The following is a 20,454-nucleotide window of genomic DNA, read 5'->3' as shown; positions in this document are numbered from 1 at the left end:
AAAATGTAGTTGCTGATGCATTGAGTAGAAGACCTGCAATTCATAATATTTCTATCATATCTTTTGATTCTTTGATTGCTATGAAAGATACATATCACCAGGATATTACTTTTCATTCTGATTGGCAAAAATTAGTTCAAAATAATTTCATTCATTTTGATTCATTGTCATATAATGATGGATTTATGTTTTTTGAAAAGAGACTGTGTGTTACTATTCCATTCCGATCTTTTGTTTTGAATGAAATTCATTGTCCCCCATATTAAGGTCATAGAGGTATCATATCTACATTACGCATGTTAACTGAAGATTTTTATTGGCCGCATATGGATGCAGATGTATCTAATTTCGTTTCTGAATGTTTGATTTGTCAAAGAATAAAGATACACCATGGTAAACAGTATGGATTATTAATGCCTTTGTCTATTCCATCTAAACCTTGGGAACATATATCTATGGATTTCATTACTGGTTTACCAAATACTAAATCTAACCATGACATGATTTGGACAATTGTAGATAGATTTAGTAAGCAAGCATATTTCATTGCATGTAAGAAAACTTTAACAGCATCACAAGCAGCACAGTTATTTTTGAAAACTGTTTTTACTAACCATGGATTGCCAAAAGTGATTATTTCAGATCGAGATTCTAGATTTTGTAATAATTTTTGGATCACACTGTTTGCAAATCTAGGCACAAAGATTGATTTCTCATCTGCATTTCATCCAGAAACAAATGGACAAACAGAAGCCACAAATAGTACCATTCTAGATCTTTTACGTGCATACATTATCTCTAAACCTCAGACATGGGATACTCATTTGCATTTATTACAATTTACATACAACAATACACCGCACACATCTACAAAGAAAGCACATTTTGAAGTTATTTATGGATATAGATTATCTACACCTGTTGCATCTTTGTCTAATAAAATTCAAAGTGTTGATGATATTGCTACTATGCATAACAATATTTTTGATGAGGTTAAGGATATGATTGCTAAAGCCCAACAATCATATACTAAACAAGCCAACAAGAGAAGACAAGCCATGAATTTCAAAGTTGATGATTATGTTTGGCTTAGAATAGAAAAACGTAGACTGCAAAGTGTAGATAGACATCCAGTTGTTAAATTAGCTCCTAGATTCTATGGACCATTTAGAATCATTCATAAGATTAATGATAATGCATTCAAGTTAGAATTACCATCTCATTGGAAAATTCATAATATATTTCACATTAGTTTATTGAGACCATTTAGAGGCCAATTATCTATCCACCCTGTTTATAAAAATCCACCTTTATTAGAAGAAGAGACTGAAATACTTGAACCAGAAGCCATCATAGACACTGACTACATGACCACTAGAACTGGCCGAAGGTATTCTAGATATCTAGTAAAATTCAAGAACCATCCTGTAGAGGAAGCACAATGGATGCACGCTAGAGACTTAAATGCTTTCCCCACTCTGTTAGCTCCACATTGAGCTAATAGCAATTGAGGTCAATTGCTATCCCACCCCGGGGGTATGATGCCAGGAGGCATATTCCACGGTGGATTCCGTGAGGTTTTACGGTGGATTCCGTAAACTTAGATGACCGGGGCTCATACACAAAGAGGATTCTTTGTGCGAGAAGTTGATGGGGACGCCTGTCCTTTTCGGGCGTTTCATTAATTTAGTGTGTACATGGGTGATTCCGCAAAATGCATATTAAATTAATAAACATTTATGAGTTTAGAGTGCGCACTCGTAATAAATTAAGGTTAGGATTTATTTCTAACTAGTTGATTTATTTATGTAGCTGAAGACTGCTAGGTATTCACTTTTGTCGGTTTAATTGAATTATTTTACTAACAATTGTGAATGCTTCAGTTGATGTGTAGAGATAGCAGCAGTGGCGGAGGAAAGCATTGGAGTCTAGCGAGTATTCGACCTTTGGACTATATTTTGATAGACGCCACGCCTATATTTTGTTATGTCTATTGAGACATTGATTATTGATTATTATTTTGTATGTGCATATGCGCACGGATATGTTATTTCTATTTGGACATTGAGATTGGGCGTGCCAGACTCTATGGGCACCGTCCATTAGCTTTATTTTCCTATTTTTGTAGAAAGCAAACTCAAAAGCTAAAAGCTTGTCATATTTTTGTAAATTGGGCTATTATTGAGCATGAAGATGGAAATATACATAAAATACATGCTTTGTGAAGCGCTCACACAAGGCATGGGGGAGATTGAACCCAATTTGTCTCTTGCTTCTTGTCGTTCAAGTTTTTACATTGTTTTTTGTGCAAAAAGGTAGAGTTCATTGTTCTTGGGGACCTTCAGGGATTCACCACGTGAGCTATCTGCGACCGATCTGCGCACCATGACCGGCCATTATGGCAAGGTTCCTTTTTCTAATTCCCTCTTCTTGCTTCATGCCCTAAGCCTATACCCATCTATTCTTTTACAAATGGCACATGAGGGAGCCTGGTGCTCTTTTACAAGGGTTTTTAGAGTTTTTTGAGGTGCTTTTCATTTAAAATTACACTTTTTGTCCCAACTTAGCTTTAAGGGCCACCTTTATACTTTCACTCTTTTTTCATCATTTTTCCGCTTTTTCCTTCATTTTTTCGCAATCTCGAATTGGGGTTAACATTACCCCCCTCCGAGATGGGTGCCAGTCCCATGGCACTTCTAGCTGTTTGTTGAGAAAGGGTAGGTGATTGGCAAGTTGTTGATCATGCGATGGGGGGTCACATGTGGATTCAGATGCTTTGGAAGCTTTGGCAATGATGGTTGATGGAGAAGCCAATCAGATGTCAAGTGGATGATGGGGCCTCCGAAGTTGGTGGTTTGCCGCATTTTGTAGTATGTGAAAGGAGAAGGTGCGGTGCTCTACCTAAGGGAAGAGTGTGGTGCATTGTGCTTGTGCTAGGAGATGGGTCTAACCACATGCAAGCTTAGGTGATGTCCCACACTTGAGGACCCCGTTCATGTGGTAGTGAGGTGCGATGTGTGTAGCGTAGGGTGACAGGTCTAACCATAGGTGAGTGTTACCTCCCTAGGTATGTCTTGCCCTAAGCGTGAAGTGGTGGGTCAAAAGGGGCTAGGGGGTTAGGAGTGGAGCCGGCCGACCGAAGCCATCGGACATGTCTAACTTGAGAACCCATAGGTGCAGTGATCGTGTCCTGTGTGGTCCTGGTTGTGTCTTCATGTGATTCTTTCTTTCCATGTCTTTTTCTTTTTATGATGTATTTTCTTGCCTCCCCCTTTTTTTTTTGCCAAGGTGACAGCCAGTTTCTAACTTTCATCGTCAGAGTGAGGTGGAGAAGGGGGTTGGATAGATTTGCTAAAAAACTACTAGCTCTGCATATATCCCTTGAGATTCATGCGAACATGGAGTGAAGTGGTGGAGAGGAAGGGGTGGTTACATTGGGTGAACTGGCTATCGTTTATATCTTCAAGAAGAGCTAGACAAAAAGAAGGTAGAAGGCTAGCTCTCATCATCAAGCGCATCATCTAGGCTAGTTCTCATCATCAAGCGCGTCATCTAGACCCTACCCCTCATCTAGGCATGGTAGTAGGGGTACGGATGGTTGCACGACTGGCTTGGCTCTCATTTGTTTCCTGGTTTCTTCCACCAGTTTCTTTCTCCTTTCCCTGAGGGCGGCTTGCCTTTCTGCATATGTGTCAATTGATGGCTACTCTTGGGAATGTGGCGAGGGGGGTTGTGGGATCACCTCTTCTTTAAATTTTCCCATATCAAATTAAAGTTCAACTTTATCCCTCTGTCGGTTTGCTTGCTGTGTTTCCTCTTCAAAGCCTAGTGTATCGACCTCTTGGGAGGTTAGACCGGCCATCAATAAAGACTTCCGTTAATCATCAAGGCTCAGTCCCACGACATCGGGTTGGGGTGGCAGGTGCAATCCTACATACAAGGCCCTGTGGGCTATGCTTAGTTTTTTCTTTGCCATCTCGAGGGACTCCTCTTCCTCTGAGTGGGTGGTATCCATTAGTGTATTCAAGAAGGCTTTCTGCTGAGTGTTGAAGGCTACTTGGGTGGCCTTTGCTCTACTCTCTGCGAGGATTTTCTATTTTTCCACGAGAGCCAAGCGACGCACCAAGGTCTTCATCCTCCATTCATTCTGTCCCACCTATTCTTCGACTCTCTTCTTCATTTCCTCCATGCCTTCCCCCTGGCTTTGCACCAAAGCTATGAGTCTTTGCTCCTGGTCTTTCAATTCTTTGCTTATTCTCTCCTGCTCTTTTCTTTCTAAGTTCAGCTTCTCAGTCATGGTCTCCATCTCCTTGTGATGTTCTTCCTCTTACTTCATTTCCTCTTCTTTGGCGGCAAACTCCTCCATGCCTCGTTCGATCTGATCAATCTTTGCGGTTAGCTCTTCATGTTGCATGATCAAGAGTTTATACTCCCTCTGCATTTTTACCGACTCCTGATTCTCATCTTCCAGTCGCTGTTTCCAGCTTTCCTCCCTATCGTGCTCAGCCTTCAGCTCCTGTTTAAGATCAAAGATCTCCTTTTGTTGCATGGCTATTTGTCGGGTCTTTTCAAGCTGAAAAGCAGTTATCGACTCTTTTTTCGCAGCTAACTCGGCCACAGCTATCTTCCTCTCCTCTTTAGCTTTCTCTAGTTTGAGAGAGTAATTCAGCAACATATTCGTCATAGTTAGCTGGTGGCATCATCGTCGTGTGGATCACAGTGGCTGAGGCCTCCATTTTTTGGTGTTTTGGATCTTGTCTAGATTCAGTGTTTGTGGCCCGGCCTCTTCTGCTCCGTGGCCGTGGTTTCCATGCTCTTCCCTTGGGGTAATTCTTTATTAATGAAATATTGCATCGAGGCCACAAAGTTTGAGACGTCGGCACTAATGGGGATACTTGGGGTGAGGGTGGATACTTTGGTGGTAGGCACCAGGAGGGTCAGGATAGGATGGATGGGGGCTTTACCCTTGCCTTTAGTGACGGCTGGCGGTATGATCTCCGGCACCTGAGTGCTTGAGCCTGGTCCCTCCTCCTTGGGCGAGCTCAGAGCTCCTAGGTCATCTGCCCTGCTTTGTTGCTCTATAGACCGACGTGTGGCTTCGGCCATGTCTTCCTCCTCCTTCCTTCTCAACTCCTCCTTTTCCTCAGCAGCCCTTCTCTCCCTCTCTTCTTCCGCTTTCCTAGATTCTTCCTCCAATTTATCTGCTTCTTCTTTTTCTTTCTTCTTCCTCTCTTCGACCTCCTGTTTTGACACCTTCTTGGCTTTCTTGGCTTCTTCCTTCGACTTTTTTGCTTCCTGTTTCTTCTTCTTCTCCCTCTCTTCCGCCTCTTTGAGGGATTCCCTTTTTGCTCTCTCTAAGTCCTCCTCCTCCTTTTTGCGGCCTTCATCATGCTTCTTCTTTTGTGTCGTCCTCTTCTTAGGTTTCATTGCTTGCTTTTTGCTTGACTGTTCCTTCTATTCTCCCCCTTCTTCGTCACTTTCGGTCCTGTCGCTAGACAACTCTTGGTCTTAGTGAGGGGGCGATCTGTCGGGTGTTTCTCCTTCTCCTTCCTCTACATCATGTGCCACTTTTACTGCCTCTTGGATGAGGGCAGTCAAAACACTTCCATAGTCGATGAAAGAGGCTTTGGATGAGGCTTTCTTCCTCTCAGTGTTTTTGGAGGCTGAGGACTCCCCGCCTGCTGGCTTGCTCTCCAAGGCTAGTGCTTTTGCTACTTGGTCTATGGTTTTACGCACACAACCATTGTAGTCAACCTCATCCAAGGTGCGAGCTGCCACGTTCTCTAGCACATGCACGCTGATCTGGTGCATGAGGAAATTGTAGCGCTGGCTGGAAAACAGTAAGTGCACTAGTTTTGCATGCATGCCTGCTTCAGCATCAGAGATATCCTGGATGCTGATGAGGTCGTTGGTCAACACTTCTTCCCTCTTCATCTTAAGCATGGCATATACGTCTCTTTTCTGCTTCTTCTCCACCAAGGCTGGGTTCAAGGGTACCTGTACATGTTTTAACTTCTCCCCCATTCCCACTCTTACAGTTCCACATTCTTGATCTGGGTTGTAAGTTCTAAGGAATTCCACACACTTTGTGTGGTCAGACTCTTGTGCGAACTTCTCGCGGTACTTAGCGAGGTTGCACTGCTCTATGACCCTCTTGGTTGCTTCCTTCTTGGCCACTACTTCCTCAATGTTATGGATGGTTCGAAATTTTAGTTGGTTGTAGGCACGGCTTTCCAAGGAGATGCTGTACTGGGTCCTCTCCTCTTCCGTAAAGGGGAGTCAGTGGGCATGGTCTTGTTGCAACATCTTTCGTTCTTGTCATGAACCATAATTTCCATTAGTGCTTTTAAAAATAATAATTTGCTAAAAAGAAAGACTTTATATTTGTTGAATGAAAGCATTAAGATTCAACATAGATTCTTTCCTTCAGACTTTTTGCATTTTATTTCAAAGCTTTTGTGACATTCCTCCTACATCACCAGTTTCTTATGTGTTTATGCATTTACTTGATCTTGATTCATTTTAATTTGATTTACCTTACCCCCTCCCCTTCTAGATTGAGAAAAATCCTTCCTAGGATTGAAGGTTAGGAGGTCAAGGGCATTAAGCATTTAGATATAAGGGTTACTTGCGCATAAGCCAAATATAGAATTTTGGGTTATACTCCATTTGAGCCTTGCGGTCCAGATCGAAGGGTCGGCTACTTACATGTGTGATGTAAGTGAGGACATCCATTAGGAAATCGTCGGAATCGACACGACTAGCGATGTGTTGCTCTTCTTCGGTCAAGAGACGATCAAGATATGGATGTCCTTTGACGTGCTCTTCCATGGGTTGACCACAAAGAGTGGTTAACACTCTATATGAGGTGGATGCGACATAGGTTGGGTCATACTCCGATGTCTTGATTGCGCGGTGCTGCTCAGCATTGGTCATGATTTGACATCCTTGGAGTTCCCACTGCAATCGTAGAGAGTATACTAGTTTCATAAAAATGGGTAGTCGGTGTTAACTAATGCTTTCAACTCCTCGACTTCTTTGTCAGTGATGGAAGAAGTCACGCGCTTATCGTAGGATGTAATGAGGCGTTGTTTGATGGCTTGTTCTCTTGATATCTGAGTGCATAGCAACTCAGCAGTCTGAGTGGGGTGTTTTGACAAATGTGAAATCGAATGTTTCCCAGGAACAAGGCATCGTGCGAACTCCAGTTGCTAAAGGCTCTTGCAACAGGCCTAAGTCCAAGCGGTCATAACTTACAGCCAACGACATGAACGTGGCATCTAAGCGTCTAAGACAAGCAATAACGTCATCCCCTATGTCTTCGGTTAGGTCTGCAGCCAGAGTTAAGAATGATTTCCGCTCGTAGGAGGGTTTAAGACCTGTAGAGGTGGCTAGGGTTTGATGGGGCTAGAAGGCTTGGCGGCAGGTGGTGACAGTTGCCCATGAAGCGGTGGTTAAGCCTCGTGGATGAGCATCGAAGTAGTAGCTACTACGGGTGGGCTGCTATACTCCGATTGGGTTTGACAAGTCTTATCGGCACTAGCAGGGGTTGAAGTTTGTAAAGCCATTTGTGGTTTGGGCTGATAGGCTTGCTCAACTCTTCTAGGCTTATGCGTGGGTGAGCTTGTAGGAGGCGAGTCCTTGAAACGCTGCGGCTTTCGGTTCTGAGGTTCTATGGGGCTCGAGGTGATCAAGCTTGAGGGCAACGTGTGAGTAGTGCCTTGGGCCATTCGGGCCTTAGGGATCCATAACCAGGCATTTCCCTCACAGTATCCTTGCGTATGCAAGAGGGCTTTAGGAACCCATCTTGGCTTGATCATGCTTCGATTTCTATAACTGCATCTCGACCTCCTAGGTTTAGACTTTCTAGTGTTACGAGGACGTGAGTGTCTACTTCTAGGCGACGATTGCAATTGTTTAGGCCTCCATTGAAACTCAGGCTGTTGGGCCTTATCTTTTGCTGTTGCGAGTGGCGGCTTGTGAGATTCATTGGATGGTGGCTGAGCACTATCCCCCTCCGTAGACTTGGCTGTGAGTATTTCTACCAGTGGCCTTGTGGACTTTAATGAGGTCCCGCAGTGTAACAATGCAGACGTTGCCTATGGCAAGGTGGATGCGCGGTGACTCATAATCACCATTGCAGTGAGTTTGATTCTTGAAGGTTCACCCTAGCAGTGATTCCGTGTCTACGTCTTTAGTGTTTGGCAACACGTAGAAGATCATTGGTACATTCTTAGACTTGATAGCAACACTGGCCCTGCACTTGCCGAGAAATGCGTATGAGCGGCCCCCATATGGGCTTAATTTGGCATTAGTGGGCTGTAGTGGTGGTTTACCAAGTTGGATCCAATGATCGTGAGTCAAGACATTGAAGTCTGCTTCCTCGTCGATCAAGGCATTGAAAGTGCATGTTTGCTTGGCAGTGACCGTGATGTGGAGGTATGCGGGTTCTACAGCTTCCTCATCCTCATCATCAATTTCCGTAATTGTGGCGACTCGTACTTTAATAGGGGGTTTTAACATTGGTGGCTCATGCAACGAATGCGTGGAAGGGTAGTACTTCTTAATGCGATTGTCATTGAAGAAGCCTATGCCCTCGCCGTCTAGAATCTCAAGCTCAACGTTGCCAATTTGGCTAATTGCACGAACTTGAAAGGCCCAAGATCTCTAAACTTCATTTTCTGCTTGTATCCTTTAATTGAGTATAGGAGCACTAAGTCGCCCTGTTCAAAGTCGCGATGTTTGACATGCTTGTCAAACTAGGTCTTGCATCGTGCCTTCTTGTATATAAGTGCATGAGTGGCTAGAAGGCGAGTTTCCGAGAGGCATTCAAGTTCAAGCAGGCGTTGCGTCCATGCCTCCTTCCCTTCCCATCGTTCTTGAAGCGCTATTCTCAAGCTAGGAACAAAAAACTCTACTGGTAAAATTGCCTCAATCCCATAGGTCAACCTAAAGGGAGTTTGGCCAACAGCCATTTTATAAGCTGTACGGTAAGCCCACAAGGTTGCCATCAGCTTGTTATCCCAGTCGCTACGCAAAGCAGAGACTACTTTGGTCAGGATGTTTACAAGAATCTTATTTGTGGATTTTGCCTGCCCGTTTGCCTGAGGGTAGTATGGAGAGGATTTTCGATGGATAATTAGAAAGATGGATAGAAGATGCGCTATCACTTCATTGATGAAGTGTGTGCCTTGGTCGCTGACTAGTTCGATGGGGCAACCGAATTGTGAGATTACCTGCTCCCATAAGAACTTGGCAGTTGTTCTAGCGTCATTCTTTCGTGTCGCTCTCGCTTCTGCCCATTTCGTTAGGTAGTCTGTGGCCACAATGATATATTTGGCTTGTGAATACTGTGCCACAGGACTAATGGATCCTATGAAGTCGATTTCCCATTTTTCGAAGGGTTGTCATACAATGATTGGGATCAACTCCATTTGATCTTTGCAAATCAGGACCTTTGTCTGTTGACACTCGTCACAATGCTTGACGAACTGTGCTGTGTTGCGAAAAAGCGTGGGCCACCACAATTGAGACTACAGCACCTTACGAGTTGTCATGTCTCCGCTAAAGTGTCCTCTAGCAATTCCATTGTGCGTCTCTGTGAGCACATCGTACATCTCATGTTCACATATGCATCTATGCAACAACTCGTCTTGCCCTAGCCTATATAGTTGACATGCTATCAACTGATAGGGTTGAATTTTGAGGATAAGTCGCCTAAGTCAAGCTTTTTCTATCGATTGCTTAGGCAATATGTGCTCCAGCACTTGGATAATGTCATCTGCCCAATATGGCGTTAGATCAGCCTTGAATAAATCTCTCTCACTGGAAAGGTTAAACAGATGGACGTCTAGCAATTAATTTGCAATGCCTTGTCCAACAGCCTTTTCCGTAGGGATGCGTGACATGTGGTCAGTCATGTAGTGTTGTTTTCCCTTTCGTACAACCATGGAGAAGTCGAATTCTAAAAGCAGAAGGAGCCATTGAGCTATGCGTCCTCTAGCACAGGGTTTGTTTACTAGATATAGCAAGGCTTGATGGTCCACAAAGAAAGTATAAGGCATAGCCAATAGATAATGCCGAAACTTCTTTACAACAAATACCATGGCTAAACCCTCTCTCTTAGTCGTCAAGTAATTCATTTCAGTCTCAGTGAGTTATCTGCTAGCAAAGCTCACTAGATAGTCGAGGTTGTGTTCGCCAGGTTGGCACAACACTGCCCCCACGGTGAATTTCGAAGCATCAATATGCACATGGAAGGTAATGGTCCAATCTGGGGCTCGTAGAATCGGTGCAGTAGTCAGAGCCTTTTTCAATTCCTCATATACTCATTGGCATACTTTAGTCCACTCGAAGACGATCAATAGCTTGTACAAAGGTCTGGCAATTAATGCATAGTTCAACACAAACCGTTGAAAGTATCCCGTATGGCTTGAGAAGCATTGAACTCCCTTATAGTTGATTGGGAGCGGAAGATCAACAATAACTTTGACTTTCGAGAAGCTAGTGGCAATGTCGTTCTTCGACACCGTGTGCCCTAGGATGCATCCATGTTTCACCCAAAAAAGGTACTTTAAGGGGTTCAGGGAGAGACGATATAGGCATCACCGCTCAAAGACTACTCGGAGTTTGTCGAAGTGTTCTCTCCAAGTCAAGTGAACACACAAGTCATCCACAAAGACTTCCAATTCCTTGCGAAGTATGCCTTTAAATATGGTGCACATGAGCCATTGAAAGGTGGCTGGGACATTAGTCAACCAGAAGGGCATGACTATGTAAGCAAAGATGCTCCACTCAGTGGCAGAGGCAATCTTATGCTTGTCAGCAGGATACACTTGTACCTGATTGTATCCAGAGAAGCCGTCCAGAAAGTTGTAGACCTCTTTGCTTGCCACTCTTTCGAGCATGTGCTCGGTGTACGGCAATGGGTAGTTGTCTCTCTTAGTGGCAGCGTTCACCTTCTTGTAATTGACGCGCACTCTAATCTTTCTGTTTTTCTTCATTACTATGACTATGGGCGACACCCAGTCTGTGTGCTCAATTTCGTAAATGAATCCTGCTCTCATCAGCTTGTCAATCTTCTCTTTGACTGTATGAGTGTGTTTTGGATTCATCGGGTATAGTTGTTGAAACCAGCCTTCCTTCTTGGAATGGGTGGTGATAACTTGATTTAAGAGTTAATTACAACAATAACTAAATGCACATAAACTGAAATACACACTTTACCATAACATTCTTGGACAATAGACTCCCTGTTGGCCCCAAAACTGGTGCCCCTTGTGATATTTCTTTAGCTTCATTCAATTGGAAGGAGTACAACTTGAGATTCTTCAACCTCCTCCTGCTAACTAATTGCTATTGCTGTCATAAATGACCAGCAAGCCTTTTGGGTCATTTGCCCCTTGATTCACCCAAGACTTCTTCTCCAATTTGACCCTTGGCTGGCCAAATGCTGCCCCAAATCAATTTGGGATGGGTTGGCTCCTGAAATCCCTTGATAATCTTCAATTATCAACTGCTGATTTCAGTCCCTTGAGCCTTCAATCTCTGGAACGAATCCCAAGGTGGCTGCTAAACCCTAATTTCTGCTCTAAATTAGGGTTTACTGCAAAAATTACAGATCAGCCCACAAAAAATGATAGAGATCTCCTCCGAATGGCTAAGAATTACTGAGAATGGCTGAGCATAGGCTGAAGGAGATGAGAGAATGCTGTAAAGAGAAAATTTTGAGATTTGTTGCAAAGAACTTATCAAAATCAGCTGCTGCCCTCCTGTACCAGCCCCAAACGGATGCATCAACAATAATAGGAGCATCAGAGACTGTGATCTTCAGGAGAAAGTGCATCAACAGCAATTGTCAGCTTCCCAAGGTCAAGAATATGCAATCTCCATCGCCAAAATGGTATCTAATGGCTGGGAAATGGCCCCAAAAGCTAGTAGCCACAGTCCAACACCTCTTCCCAACAGCTCTAATATGAAAAAATGAGATTTCTCTCTTTCTTCAACCCTATTTAGCCTTTCCCCTACTTACATGGGTAAGTTTTGCCAAGTGGCAGCTTCCTTAATCCATTTTCAGTAATTTTTAGTAATTTAATTAATTTTCATAATTAACTAATTCTAAAAATTAATTCAGCCCTTAATCCATGCCCAAAAAATTGACCTTGCCCATCCAAAAATTAATTGGCTAGGCCGTTTGCAACCCAAAGTGATCCCATGCATTAATTGACCCTTGGACAAACATTAATCCATTAATTAATGCCTAGTCCCTAGTGTCACCACTGACACATAATGGCCAATTAATGGTCCAAGGGACAAACTGACACCAAAATTCACCTAGAATCTAACAAGTGTAACTTGTTACAACTTTTGCCTTTGACACCCATCATTTTCACAAGGTCCTTTGGCCTTCAACTGTGAAAAAGTAGCTTACACCTCACATGTGCATCTTTTAATTGCACATCTGATTAATCCTTTAATCAAATGTCAATTAAGCATAAGCAATGCATCAAATTTTCACGTCCTCGTGATAGACCACTCCCTTGAAATCCTTGCAGTCATCCTCCAATGCACTGTAATGTGTCAAAGTAAACAATACTGCACTCGAATTTCCACAAGGCATCATAGTCAACACAACATTGGCCACTGATGGCTAACTATCTCATATGCCCACCATTTGCTAAAAATTACCAACATAAACATAGCATAAAGCTCAACAATAGTCCAGAATTGTTGCCAAAAACTCATCGGATGCATCCCAAACTCTTGGTTCTCAATAGTGATGACTACAGAACCATAGTAAAGTATAAACCGAGCCGAAACCATGGCTAAATTGTCAATGGCATTCACTACACATGCTGTTGTCCATAGAACCAGCTGAATACCACTGAAACTAATGATCATACACTGAAAACCAGCACATCATAACCTGATGCAAATGTACAGTTTTAGAGCTGGAGTGAAAACCATACCCATCTGCATACATACCATAGTGACTAGTACACTGAATAGTGACCCCATGGAAGACATATTGTCAGCATAGTACCTTGAATGCATGCTGAATACATCCGAGTTCCACTATACATGAGAGTAGTCCATTCCTAAAGGAGTGGAAGCGCTATCTCCCCCTTGAGTATCAGGTGGTACTCTGGACCCTTTCCCTGCTGAACCCGAAAGATCCCGATTCAAAGTCGGCTCTAACTGAAAGGCATCAAGGTAAAGTTGCAACAACTGAGAATGGTCTGCCAAGTCATCCTCTTCCATCCATTTAGCATCCATTGGTGAATAGTTGTGAAACTTCACCCAATAGCTTATGGAAGCTTTACCTTTGACATTTTCTCTTTATGTGCCAAAATCTGCTCGGATACCAATATCTCATTCAGCTCCTCTACATTGGACTGAATTTCAACAAATATATCCTTAGGCACATCAGTATAAAAAGGCCTCAACAAGCTCCCATGAAAGGCATAGTGTATCCGCTAGTGTAGAGGCAATTTCCATGATAGCCAACATTAAACGAAGCATTTGCATGACCAGCAATTACTCCTTGAGCCCCAAAAGCACGACGGGGTACCGACACTTGCCCATATGCGTGATTTTGCACACCAGGCACCATACCGATGCCGTCATACATCGGATTATGCATTCCATGAGCCATACCTGAGTACATTGGGTTATGCAAGACATGCATTGGTTGATGAAAGTTATGGGGAGGTGTGCCATACATTCCCACATTCGGTCGCTCACCCACCATAGCATGAAAAATTGTGCTACCACCAAAGTAAGCTGGCTGCCTCAAATTCTCATGCAAACCTTGCTGTCCAAAAACCATATGATTAGCATTTACATCATGAACTTGCATTTGCATTTCTTGCCCAACTGGCACCAACTACTTTTGACCATGAGCATCTTGAGAAGGCTTTGGCTTGTTCTTTGGTGCATTTGACTGTCCCGAAGCACTAGAAGAGGATTTTCTCTTCTTGCCCTTGTTGTCCTTCATAGGAGTGTTCAAACATCGAGTAAACTGAGGATCTTTTGCCAGTTCAACAAAGATATTGGTTGTTGCCCTCATTCGATTCTTGAATGCATCATCGAATTCCATTTCTCCTTGTTGATCATCATTCTCTTTCTGCATTGAGGGTCCAACATCTTGGCCTTCAACCATATTTTCAGCATGATGTCCATGATTCGTGCCTTGTCCAAGATCAGGCATTGCATTTCCTTCTTCCCCATGAGAATGTGCATCATGAGAGGCATCATTACTGCTTGATTGCATCCCACTGTATGAAGACATCTTGCTGTAATTTCTGAGCTGAGCACAAAGATCAACACTAGCACAAAGCTTTGGCTTGCAATTAGGTGCCTTAGGCCCATCAAATCAAGAGATTTGATGTATCCTGGCAATGGAACCATGAAACTAGCCTTCCTTCTTGGAATGGGTGGTGATAACCTGATTTAAGAGTTAATTACAACAATAAATAAATGCACATAAATTGAAATACACACTTTACCATAACATTCTTGGATAGTAGACTCCCTGTTGGCCCCAAAACTTGCGCCCCTTGCGGTATTTCTTTAGCTTCATTCAATTGGAAGGAGTACAACTTGAGATTCTTCAATCTCCTCCTACTAACCAATTGCTCTTGCTGTCATAAATGACTAGCAAGCCTTTTGGGTCATTTCCCCCTTGATTCACCCAAGACTTTTTCTCCAATTTGACCCTTGGTTGGCCAAATGCTGCCCCAAATCAATTCAGGATGGGATGGCTCCTGAAATCCCTTGATAATCTTCAATTATCAACTGCTGATTTCAGTCCCTTGAGCCTTCAATCTCTGGCACGGATCCCAAGGTGACTGCTAAACCCTAATTTTTGCTGTAAATTAGGGTTTACTGTAGAAATTACAGATCAACCCACAAAAAACGACAGAGATCTCCTCTGAATGGCTAAGAATTGCTGAGAATGGTTGAGCATAGGCTAAAGGAGATGAGAGAATGTTGTAAAGAGAGAAAATTCTAAGATTTGTCGTGAACTGATCAAAATCAGCTGTTGCCCTGTTGTATCATCCCCAAATAGATGCACCAACAATAGGAGCATCAGAGACTGTGATCTTTAGGAGAAAGTGTATCAACAGCAATTGTTAGCATCCCAAGGTCAAGAATATGCAATCTCCATCACCAAAATGGTCTCTAATGGCTGGGAAATGGCCCCAAAAGCTGGCAACCACAGTCCAACACCTCTTCCCAACAGCTCCAAAATGAAAAAACGAGATTTCTCTCTCCCTTCAGCCCTATTTAGCCTTTCCTCCACTTGCATGGGTAAGTTTTGCCAAGTGACAGCTTTCTTAGTCCATTTTCAGTAATTTCTAGCCATTTAATTAATTTTTAAAATTACTTCTATCCTTAATCCATGCTCAAAAAATTGACCTTGCCCATCCAAAAATTAATTGGCTAGGCCGTTTGCAACCCAAAGTGGTCCCATGCATTAATTGGCACTTGGACAAGCATTAATCCATTAATTAATGCCTAGTCTCTAGTGTCACCACTGACACATAATAGCCAATTAATGGTCCTAGGGGCAAACTAACACCAAAATTCACCTAGAATCTAACAAGTGTAACTTGTTACAACTTTTGCCTTTGACACCCATCTTTTTCATAAGGTCCTTCGACCTTCAATTGTGAAAAGTAGCTTGCACCTCACATGTGCAACACATGTGCATATTTTAATTGCACATTTGATGAATCCTTTAATCAAATATCAATTAAGCATAAGTAAAGCATCAAATTTCCACGTCCTCGTGACAGTCGCTACTTGATCGGCATTGCATCTGGTGTCATGGGTATGTTATGAGTCACTACACTTAGATCTACCCCCTTAAGCTCTTCTAAGGACCAAGCGAACACGTCTATATATTCTCGCAAGAGAGCAACAAGGCTTGTCTCCTCTTCTTCAATCAAGTCATCAGTAATAAAGACCGGTCGGGGTGTCTCCCCTTCCTGTGCTAAGTTCACCTCCTTGACCTTGGCTGGTCCCTCCATGGGTTCACTCGTTTGCCCTTGGCATCCAACAGGATTACTATCCTGTCACCCTTCTTGAATTTCGTTAATCTCTTCGGGAGATCTTGTGGCTTTCTTTGCTCTTCCGCTTGCGTGTCCCTAGGCTATTTTGCACTTTCTTCCTTCAACCGTCTACGCCTCAAGTGGACGGGTAGGTCCCCCGTGTTGCGTCTAGTCTTGGATGGTCTAAGTATTTCTAGGTGACTATCTGAGCTTACTTCCGACTCAGAATCGAGCTCGCTGTTTTCGCTAGAAGAGGTGGTTTCTCCTGGAGGTCTCAACTCAGAGGGTAACTCTATTCTAAGCATTGGTGTCGTACCTGGTTGGGTTAGGCATGCTTGTTCGAAATCTATGGCTCCTATGTTTTCCAACCAAGCGCAGTCATAATCCATGCACATGACCCCTCACTCTATCTTAAAGACACTCTTTTTCTGTGGCTTGGAGTCCACCCTTGTATCTGTCCTATTTCTTGTCCCTCTGTGTCATATTCCACCATGTCTATCTCACCCTCACTTTCGTCACTGAAAGAACAACAATCTTTGTACTCGTCATCGGAGTCATCTTCGTCCGACTGCTCATCGTCTCCTAGGTTTTGGTATATCTATTGTCTCTGATCGGGGACTAGGGCCCAATTGTACATGAGGTTTAAGTCATGCGCCCTGGTCCATTGCCACCTTGGTTTGTCTAACAGATCTTGGAGTGGCTTGAAGTTTGCTGCTGGATTGCCAGCTAGCTTGCCAGTCAAATACTCCAGAATCTCTTGGAGTTCCCTCTTGTTATTTGCCACTTGGAATGTGAGAAGTTTAGGTTGCCCACGAAGGGTTCCTGCCATCATGCAGACTGATACGGAGGGTATGTCTTTTGACTTGCCAACTGTCTTGATGGCTTGCTCGTATGCCTCATGATCCGAGAATGGCAGGTCGATCGTAGCAAGGACATGCATCCAGTCTCGCTCATCCTCCGGGCATGGGATATACTTGGTCAAGGGCCCACAGGACTTCTTGACTTGAGCGTTACCTTTAAGCATGGTGGAGATGGCATCCAAGTCCACTGGTGAGGTCTTCAAAGTGTCCATCTCTGCCCTCATAGCTTCCGTTCTATTGCCAAGGAAGATTAATCCGTTACCCAATCTTCGATGACTCTAGCATTGTGCATCCAGGGTCGGCCTAATAGGATATCATAGTCCACTCCCTTTATGACTATAAAGTCAACCGAGAACTGGATGCTTGCAATTTTCACCGGCCAGTTTTTAAGTACCCCGAATGGTTTCACTCACATACTGTTTGCTAGTGTGACATTGAACCTGGCGATCTCGACAGACGGGTTTCCCCAAGTCTGAAACACTACGTGGCTCAGTACACTAACCCTTGCTCCTATGTCTACAATCCCCTTTCTTGTTGTGTCGCCTAGGGCTAAGACAGGTAAGACCATATGCATCTCGGTGCCTTCCCAGAAAGCATTAACGTGCAAGGACTTAGACACAGAGTGCATCTCAGACTCGGTATTTGTGTCTCTGCATCATGGTCGTGTAGGTCTGTGGCAGCTTGCTCTTGTGATCCTTCAACCCATTGCTTCAGGTCTTGCCATAGGGTGGAATGCTACCTAAGCAGGTCTCCCAGGCTCAGCGTCACAGGGATGGTCACTAGCATGGTAAGGAGGTCGTTGGCTGCTCGTCTTTCTCTTATTCCGGATTGTCCTAGCCAATGGCCGTGACTGATTTGCTGGCATGTAACATTAAGGCTTTGCCTAAGTGGTACTGCTTGCGACGTAGTCATATCTCTCGATTTTGGTCGAGGGGGTGAGATTGGCAAGCTTATGCTGGAGAGATCTTCGATCTCGTCCTCTAGGATGGGCTCAGCATCTTTTAGGTGCTCTTGAGCCTCTTTCACCCATTCCTTCACTTTCTCGATAGCCTCTGGTTGGTGCTTCGGATGCGGGTATTCCCCTACCTTAACACTTCCCTTTTCGGTCGTCTTAGGAGCTGAGGTTTCTGCCTCTGCGTGAGTGACCTTTCCAGTAGGCAGAGTCGTGGCACTCTCAATTTTTAGCGTGATCTTAGATTCGGGTTTCTTCTTTCTTCGTCTCCGGCTCTTCTTCCCGATCGAGATTGCATCGAGGTTGCTAAGACCTAGCAATGATATGCCGGCCTGCTTCGTCTGTGCTCGGGTCATGACACGCAATGGGATAGGTGTGGCCTCCCCATCAAGGTTCTCGACGCTGAATAGCCCCAATCGGACAGATGGCATGTTGGTTGAACTTGAGGATGGTTTTCTCTTGGGACAGTCAATGAAGAGATGAGTGATTCTGCACTCAGGGCACCTTAGGTCTACCTTGTCTCCATTTGGTTGCTCCCTTTCAGGACAATGTGATGAGACGTGCCCTGGATGACCGCAAGTCCAACACATAATTGGATCCTGTGTTTGCCCTCCTAGGCCTCTACCTCGGCCTTTTCCTAATGCCATCACCGGTACTGGTCGATACTCCATAAGGACTGCGTTGCCCTTGTCGTCGTGCCAGACGTATGGGTATACGTAAGTCTCTTCCTCATTTGCCTCCTCCACGTAATGGATTGCAGCGTCACTCGGTGGATGGGTCACATAGGGACCAAGTTGTCTAGGTATGCTTGTAGGGTTTATATCCATTCTAGGAACAGTCGGTTTAATGTCGTTAGGCACAAGAAGGGCCAATGGGGCTCCCCTTCCGAAGAATTGTTGGGATCTGCTTGCTAAATATGGCTGGCCGTATGGTTGTGATTATGGAAGTGTTCTCGGTGATCTGCAATGTGCGACGTCGTGACCGAATCTACCGCAATTAGCGCAAGGTCGTGACCTAGGGTCTTGATACTCGGCCAGCAAGTGGTTTCTGCCATAGTACACGCATTGGACGTGTGGGCACATTGGTCGTCTCAACATATCCTGCAGTTGCTGATGCTCTCTCCGAACTTCGCGAGTCGGTCTCTTCTGAATTTGAGCTCCTGAAGCTCCACTCTTTCAGGTAGTCGTATACTCGAATGGCCTCTTCAAACACCCTAGCTAGTGAGTCTCCCTACAAGCTCGAGTTACCTACCAAGGCCTTATATAGCTCCTCACTCCGTATTCCACTGATAAACACGGTGGACACCGCTCTTTTCGTAGGTCGTTCACCCATGGGGATTCTCTTGAAGAGGCTCATCACGTGGGTAACATAGTCATGGATGTCCTCTTTCTCTTTTTGCTTGACATTCATCAGTCTTACTAGCAGATTGTCAGAGTGTCCAGGCTCGGAGAATTTCTTGATGAAGAGGTTTTTGAGGCCGTTAAAGTCCGCTCATTCTCCGGCATCTAGACTCGTGTACTAAGTCCTATCCTTGTCACCTAAGCAAAGCCCGAATGCTTGAGAGCGTTGAGTCAACTCGATGAGGCCGTTGGCCTCGCAGACTTGCTCGAATTGCTCTACAAAGCTGTATGGATCGTCGTGGGTTGGTACTTGTCGAGTTACTTTGCAACAATTTGGGATTTTAGACTAGCCCTTAGAGCCTTGGTTTGCTCCTAATCCTGCTAGTAATGATATCGCTAGTGCTGCAACACTCTGCACTGTTGTGCTGTCGAAGCAACCGCTTCATGAGAAGCTCACTCAATGTCAAGTCTCCTTCCAAGGCTCTCTCATGATCGGTCTGATTCCCACCTGCTAGGTTCATCACCAGCTGTACCTTGCGCAATTCTGCATTCTGCCTTAAGCTCCTAGCACGCTGGTCTTGGTTGTATTTCACTATGCCTTGCAACGCCTTGTGGGCTAGCTTCTGTTCCTCTTCCAAGTCTATTATGATGGTCTTTGTCGTTCTACCGCGGTGCTCACACCGAGCGTGCACATCGTAGCTGCTCGTTAGCTACTGAATTGCCTCTAGAAAAACTCCTAAGTCGAGTTCCTCGTTCGGCCTGCGGTCTGAGCTTTCCTCTGTCATGATCACGTTCTCGTGCTCCACCAAGCTGTCGATCAGGCTGAGCAAGTTGGTCAGATCCACTTCTCTAGCGCCGCTTGCTTGGTCCTACTCTATGCTTTGGTCATCCGTCTATGTCTTGGGATCTTCTCCTATTGGTGGGTTCCTTGAGGTGTTTATCTAAGTGAGTTCCTTGACTTATTGCATATAATCCTTAATTTATCTCTACTCAATGTGTGTGTGTTCTTTCTTGTGCACTTGTGCTGAATTAGGCTTTCAGATGTCCTTAAGTGTACTTCAAGTGTGTAAATTCAGGGTGAGTGCGAAAAATAAGTATCTAAGCGGCTTACGCACTCTCGCTTCGTTTTAGGCCTGATAGACTTGTTGACCCACTTCTGGCCGTCTTGTCAGGTTTTAGGGTTTCTCGTTGCGGTCTTAGCCGTTTTAGGTTTGTTCAGGGTCTTTGGCTCAACTGGCTGTCGCTAG

Source organism: Lygodium microphyllum, chromosome 25 (genome assembly GCF_053477565.2).
Source record: "Lygodium microphyllum isolate KBCC chromosome 25, Lygodium_microphyllum_v1.1.10, whole genome shotgun sequence".
In the NCBI taxonomy this organism is placed as follows: domain Eukaryota; kingdom Viridiplantae; phylum Streptophyta; class Polypodiopsida; order Schizaeales; family Lygodiaceae; genus Lygodium; species Lygodium microphyllum.
Note: the sequence above shows the minus strand (reverse complement) of the source record.